Raw genomic sequence first — 8,331 nt, forward strand, 5'->3', positions numbered from 1 at the left:
ATCTTTCATGCAACGCACATTTGATGATTGCTTTCTTCAAACACCATGTTTACAATTTCATTCTTTTCCCGAAGTCTTTACATTACGATCAAAATAGTCATTATTGGATGATTGCATCTCCCCTGTGATAATGCCTATGCTTGTCATGTATGATATTTCACAGATATTCCATCAAAAAAAAAACACTTGCATTGGACAAAGAGTCCATAATTGCTCAACCAAAATGCAACATCAAATATTAACGATTTTGAAATACAATTTTTCATGTCGTCAACACAGGCTCCAAAGAGGATATGAAATATCACAAGTAAAAAACCCTTCTTCAAAGACAGGAGAAGTACCCTATATGTTTAGACAAGATTGATGATACGGCCTTTTTCATTTGGGGTTATTTCTGTTAAACTCAATCTCTCGTCACCGTCAGCGTGCGTCACACTCGCTAGCTCGAAAACTTTGCAGAGTGCGTGTTTGTCTTTGATGTCGGCGATTCCCTAGATGCAAAGAGTAGATCTCTAGAATGTTCTGGGCCTGAGGAGGGTAGACTAATTTATTAACTGACGGTTTCCCTTGCCTACGATTGCAGCGACCAAAGAGTTAGCAAACGTCCCCACGGAGTGTCTTACTATCATAGTGTCTCAATGCCACACAAACTTCGAGATTGAAGTTTGGGCACAGTTGACACAACTATCTATTTCCTATTCTGCAGACACGCCATGACCCCTATCCTGTAAATGGGAGTTGTCTCCCTTGGGTTTCAGCGGAAGTTGAATGTGCTGCGGTCCTAATAAATTGCTTCTGTTTTTGCAAATTGTTTTCTTTGCAACCTTAAAAGTAAAACGTAATCTGTGTGCGAACCATGGGAGGGTAATTCGCAAAACGATGTTGGTTTCAAGCTGAACATGATTACACGATCATGCTGCTAGTTCACTGACAGGATGGCGGAAATATGTGTTGTGATCGTGCATCACAACGACAGCAGGTAAACTATACACCCACCTAACGTTTAGCAGCAACATGATGTGTGAGTGAGTGAGTGAAATTTAGTTTACGCTTTATGCTGCTTTTCAACAACGATTCCATCAACATCAGACACTGTTGTAGACAATGTGCGAAACAGACACTGGCTCGCAAGCCTGTGGTGAGTAAAAAATCAGTCGGACCAGTAAATCTTCACAGTCACTGGCCCGACATTTTAGTGAATCCTCGTGGGGTCATTTTGTAAACATATCACTCTCTCCGACTTGTTGAGTTATAATACACTATTAAATCATGCATTATTATGCCCTGATGAAACTGTGGGCTACTAACTTTAAGGCATACCTATATAGACTGGCTTGCAAAATTTGGAAACTATTTCACAAACTGGTTGTGTATAATATCTAGTGACCTACTGTGATCTCGTTGTCTACAACGGTCTAATAGACATCTTCAGATCGTTTGGCTTCTTGGGTCAGATAACTTCTTAACTTCTTAAACTGACCTCAGCATCAGGGTTTGGTTTAGTCGTGAGTCGTATGAATTTCCAAAGTCTTGTGATTTAACTAGAATCGAATCCAGTCTTCGCCCTAACAAGAATGTCACTTCAAGTTCACATTGGCAATTTGTGTTTTTCTATTTTGTATCAATAGTGAAAGCACTAACTGTGCGGTGATTAAAATTACACTTAGACCCTGAATATGTATAATTTTGATAGTAACAACCCATTTAATTGAAAAGGAGCCCCCGTAAGTTGTGAGATTTAGGCTCCTTCATTTCGTGTTTTAGCATTGCAGTGAGGGGGATCGGAAGCAGTAGGTACAATAACGTGGTTCAGGGTTGTGAGACAGAGTGTGAGACGATAAACAGAGCAAGGGGTAGGCGTTCGAATACTGGAAATGGGTGTGGTATCATGCCGATAGATAACATGGCACCACAACAAATATAGTATCCCAGTTCACAACAGCGTATCTTGTCACGCATAAGGGAGACTGTGAGCTGTAGAAATTTGATGGATAAATACATGCTGAATACCATCAACCATTACACCCGAAAAGACAAACCAAGAAACTTTATTCAGACAGATCTTACTTTGTAACTAATCCCCACGCAATTCTCCACAAATTTATCGAAATTACTTACTTACGAAGGAAGCTCAAAGATCGCGTTTTCTAAAAACAACCGCTGTTGTAAATTTAATACTACTTTTTTAACACAGGCTGATTCGGTGACCTTTTCACGCAGTTAATACTTTGATTCATCTCGCCATCCAGGGTTATCTGGTTGCTGTCACGAGAGTACTCCGTGTTACAGGACTACGCGGAGCTTTGTCATCAATAAAGATACCTCTCACCCAGCTGAGCCGCGCGTTTCTTGTTCATGTTTTGGAGTCTGTGCTTACAAAGGGAGATAATTCGATACCTCACAAAGTCGATCATCTTCTTGTAATGTCTGGCTTGCTGGAGTTGAATAACGTCGCGGCATTTTCAGGTCTGCGTTAACCATGATGTAGCTTTTTGTATGCAGTTTCAGGGGTGTTAAAATACTTTGGCTGGCGGTGTCCGTTGAATTGGTAATCTCCTTCACAGCACATCCACTACTTGAAGTAGACATAGGTAGATGTAACAGTAGATAATTGCAACTTTGATGAGATTGACGAAATCGTCTCAGATATTATAGAACATGCAGCAAGAAAGATAAGGATACTGATACTATTTTGTTTGTTTTGTTTTTAACTTTTGTTTTGTTTGAAGGGGAAGTTGCCAGCAAGAGAAACTTGTACCATGCAAACCTTATACTGAACATGGCACACATTTTCACTATTTAGAATGTTGCCTAGAAATTAGAATACATGACTAATGGCTTGATGACTTACTTTTACTTAACAGTGTTTGAAATATACTGAAAAACAAGAGAAATGGAAATGTTCGGAAAACATGAGTGAGTGAGTGAGTTTAGTTTTACGCCGCACTCAGCAATATTCCAGCTATATGGTGGCGGCCTGTAAATAATCGAGTCTGGACCAGACAATTCAGTGATCGACAACATGAGCATCGATATGCGAAATTGGGAACCGATGACATGTGTCAACCAAGTCAGCGAGTCTGACCACCCGATCCCGTTAGTCGCCTCTTACGACAAGCATAGTCGCCTTTTATGGCAAGCATGGGTTGCTGAAGGCCTACTCTACCCCGGGACCTTCATGGGGTTCGATATAAAATGTTATCTCAAAAGCAAGCGTCATGATTATGTCTTCTGTTTAAAATCGTGACGAAAAGCCAGAGTTGCGTTTCTTTCGCCGCCTAGTATAGATTTTACTATATTTGAATGCATGCCGTGATCAAGTGCCTTTGCACTGAACTAATTAGGGGCGAAAACATCTGACACTGTTTATCAGCGGGCATCGATATGTAAATAGACACGAAAACACCCATTACGGTATCAGAGTCCATCCTTCCAGACGGAAAACAGTGGTCATGATGATAAGGCATTGTTCATTTGAGAAAACTCACACACGTATGTTAGTCAATCATTTCACCTGGCGAAGGAGCAAAGACATACTGCAAAACGTCTTTTCCTCAAAGTAAACATATGCAGCCCTCTATGCTTCTCGCCTTTTATTGAATCTCAAGCAAATGACGCAAATGAGTTTGTACGGTTCAAGTCAAATTCCGACATCGCTTCCGAGGATATCATTTATACTAATGCATCAGATATTGAAATTTTCTAACCATTTACGAAATAAACATACTGTGCTGGAAAATCAGAGGTACATAACGAAATTATAACAGCTCTTAGATTTATTTAAAACTTCACGGTTTTGAAATTTTAGAGCTACGATAATTTTGTTATATACCTCTGATTTTCCAACACAGTGTCTTTATTCTACCATAACTGTGTTATTAAGATTTAGTAAAGATACATTCTGTGTTGAAAAATCAGAGGTATCTAACGTGATTATATACCTCTGAATGGCTTTGATTAACCAATTGAGTATCTGGTGAATTGGTGGTAGAATTGATCATAAAGCCTTCTGAAAGACTTACTGAGGCCTTGAAAGCTGAACGTTGAAACGCATGTTGATGTGAATCACACAGTCTCTGAGCAAGAGTGGTATGCTCAGCTGTTCCTCAAAAGTTGTGAAATGTAAACATGTGTGACCGGATATGTTGGAATATTGTTCGACATGAAGGAAAGGTTTGGGTAAATGTGTATATACTGATCAAAATACATGAATAGAATGGCTGTTTGATGATGATAAGAGATCACTGATATTGCTGAACTTTAAGTACAATTCTTTGCAAAATTCCCTTGTTTTTATTTGGCCATCCGGAGCTGAATTACTTTTTGGATACATACAAACAGAAACATATCCCAAAGAAGAGGAACACATGTGGTGCAAAGCGGGGACTACATCTTTTCTAAATGTTTGCCCCAAACTTACGAAGATGTTATCAATGAGGACGTCCAGCATTAAACTCAGTAAACGTCAATGGGGGTTTGCTTTCATCTTTTGACAACCTGTCCCGACCCTCTGAAGATATACATATTACTGTGTCTACGCTAACTTCGCCATTCACGGAATGAAGTTTTCATTAAGTCTGTCATGTGTGATAGAGGTAAGAAATATACCTCACACTATGCACAAGAATATATCTTTCAAAAATTTGGTTAAATCACATCAGTATTGATTTATTTTGAAATACTGAATATGAACCAATCACTTTAATTCCAGTAATAGTAGTTTGCTCTCATAATGATTCATACTTCATCCTTAATCCGCAAGGTAATGAATATTTTCTTTGATATCTCTCCTCACATTCTAACGATAATCTCGTATGGATGATTGTCTTGTTTGGATTTGTTTGACCTCAGACTGTTCCCTTCAAAACAGGCTGTTCCTGTACATGAACAAAATCTCTTTGCTTGGAACCTTTCTTCTGGAATCAATCACTGTAAGAGCATGAAACGGTTTCGTGAAACAAATGAGCAGTTGTTTTTTATTATTTAAGTTATCTCAAGCTGAACTTGTGACTATGTGCACAAAAGAACTTGGTTTGTATCACTGTCATCGCTTTGACTTCAAAGACGAGGAATTTTGCAGCACATTATGTGTTTGTTGATATTAACGCCGTGCTTTAAATGGATATGTCAAGGGGAAATAAACCGGGTTTGCTGTGACATGTCAATTGTTGGAGATTTATCAAATGATTGATGAGTGGTGTGGTGGTTGAACTGTTGAGACAAAAACCTTGGCATAACTGACAATGCATGAGGGAGTTAACCAACCGCCTTTGACGCAAGGAACCACAGTTGTGGAATTTTAGCTGCATTTGTTCAATGCGCCAGTGAATATGAAGCCAAACCGAAGACACCTCTCCTTAAATTCGCATTGTGTTCCTTTTCCAACCTTTCAAAGTCTGACAAGCACACAACAAACCAAACCACAGACTCATACCATAGCATATTCCAATACCTTGTCTCACACCCACACTCTCACACACGACATCCCTCTCCCCATACACACACACCCGCAATGGCCAGTCACGTTGTATCGGCAACATATTAAACATGCTATTGGATCGACAGGGAATCACCAAAGAAAGAAAGCATTCAAAACAACGCGACGGATTTGGATATTCTTTTTCTTGGTGTGTAAGGGTTCCTGTTCACTGGAATATAATTGTTCGAGAGGGCGCAGAGTAGGAAAAGTACATACTTTAGATGTCTGGTATTGTTTGTGGACGAAACTTCAAGGAGAATGCAATCAACGTCCAATTATTCCCCATATACTTCTGAAATTTGTAGCCATCCGACAATAGTGTTAGTTTCCCATCTGACGTCAATTTACTTCCAGTGTGTTTGTCCAGATCGACCTTCAGCCCCATGTCCGCCATACCACTCGTTGAGACTAAGTGAAGTATTCGCGAATACGAGTCAACCGTGACTCCCTGACAACCTGGTTTGTCTCCGACCATGTAACTGATGAATAATTACTGAAATTCTCTCCTTGTAACTAAGTTCATAACTATGAAACGTACGTTAGGGTCTGGGGCAGTGGAGTGAGTGAGTGAGTGAGTGTAGTTTTACGCCGCACTCAACAATATTCCAGCTATATGGCGGCGGTCTGTAAATAATCGAGTCTGGACCAGACAATTCAGTGACCAACAACATGAGCATCGATCTGCGCAAATGGGAACTGATGACATGTGTCAACCAAGTCAGCGAGCCTGACCACCCGATCCCGTTAGTCGCCTCTTACGACAAGCATAGTCGCCTTTTACGGCAACCCCGGGACCTTCACGGGTCTTAAGCATTGGTTGCTGAAGGCCTATTCTATCCCGAACCTTCACGGGTCTCAAGCATTGGTTGCTGAAGGCCTATTCTATCCCGGGACCTTCACGGGTCTCAAGCATGGGTTCCTGAAGGCCTATTCTATCCCGGGACCTTCACGGGTCTCAAGCATGGGTTGCTGAAGGCCTATTCTATCCCGGACCTTCACGGGTCTCAAGCATGGGTTGCTGAAAGACTATTCTATCCCGAACCTTCACGGGTCTCAAGCATGGGTTGCTGAAGGCCTATTCTATCCCGGGACCTTCACGGGTCTCAAGCATTGGTTGCTGAAGGCCTATTCTACACCGGGACCTTCACGGGTCGGCAGTGGAATAGCCTAATGGTTCAAGCATTCTCTCGTCACACCGAAGACCCGGGGTCGATTCCCTACATGAGTACGATGTGTGAACCCCATTTCTGATGCCATGATATTGCCCACTCACTCACATTAGGTTTTTTTTTCAAAAATCTAATATAGGGCATCTTAATGAAGTGGACTTTAAAAAATAATGTTAAGGGATATATTTAACTATGGACCTGAATAGTTTTGCCAACTGCAACTATTCCATCACTATTCCTCTAACGAAAAGAATGGAATATTATTCAAAATCCATTTTAAATGTGCACAAAAACGGAAACAATCAAATAAATCTTACGAGAAATATTCTATCCTGTTTCCACATTTTTAATTACGCTGAATGTTGAAACTCTTCGCTGTGGTTGAGCTAAGGCAGCGATCACCGGGGTCATTGCTTGGAGGGCTGAAGTACCATTACCATATTGTTGTCATATAAAGAAACTGCATACATTTAAGCACTGGCACCTTAATTATTGATCAAACTGGAAGATAACTTTGTTTTGAAATAACACTCCGCTTCACGCATGTCAAACATGTATAACCAAAATGCGTGTTGTTGAATAAGTCCAATTAGATTGCAAGCCATAAAAGTCCATTATCTAACGTTTTTAGTTTTATAGGAAAGGGGATAATTGTGAACTGTTCAAATATGCAAAAGTAATACAGGGCATCTTTTGAGGCAATTATTCCATATAAAACGCAAGTTCTCGAGCCTCACAGACCGCCAGGCTGCCTAGACAACATCAAATATGAAGAGACGGAAGAAACAGGATAAACACGCATTAGTTTTTAATCTCTTCCAGTCAAGTGTGATGATTACCAGAGGCCAAAATCACAGTTCATGACGATCTGGAATTTAAAAAATGCAATTTTTTAAGAAAGGTTAACTGAAAATGGTCATCTATTCGCATAAATATTTATATTAACAGCGTTGCCAGACATTTCTAGGATGGTTATATCAGTCTGATTCCCTAGTTTTAGATAGGAGATCAAACGGAACTAACCCTCACAGGGTTCCTCTAACAGATCCAGCATTGGAACATGTTTCATTTGTCAGCTGAAAAAGGTGAGATAATCGTCTCTTTATATTTATGGTTTTCCGATGTTTTGGATACTAATTCTGGTTGATGTACTCTGTACATGTGTTCGCCAATGGACTTTATAGGAAAATTATGGATGGGAAATATAAAACTTGACATTTTATCCAAATTTCAACATTCGTAACTTATGGATCACGAGCACAAAACGTTTTTTAATATGTCTTCTTCATCAATCTCTAGACGGAATGGTACTGTGCCTTTTGAACATTTTCTTCAAATTATGACAAATTTACGATAGTATAAAGATTGAGGAAACAGCAAATTCCTCACCTGCTACATTAGTTGTTACAGCGATTACTAGAAGATCCGAGCTCGATTTCAAGCACTGATACAACAGATGAGTACTGGAATTGGGTTGAAAAAAATGAGCCCTTAACACCAAGGACACATGACATCAAGAATCGTTCTTTCTGTGATTTTGTTTTGTATGGAATGTTAGTGTAAAAGAATACCCAGCACTGACTATTCTCAACACGCGTTTCTGAATGTATTGTATCTGAATGCATATCCTGTAGCATTGAAAATACAGCCGTGTAGTGTTAAAGAGTACCTGCGTCTTGGATT

Source organism: Haliotis asinina, chromosome 11, assembly GCF_037392515.1.
Source record: "Haliotis asinina isolate JCU_RB_2024 chromosome 11, JCU_Hal_asi_v2, whole genome shotgun sequence".
NCBI classification, from domain to species: Eukaryota; Metazoa; Mollusca; class Gastropoda; order Lepetellida; family Haliotidae; genus Haliotis; species Haliotis asinina.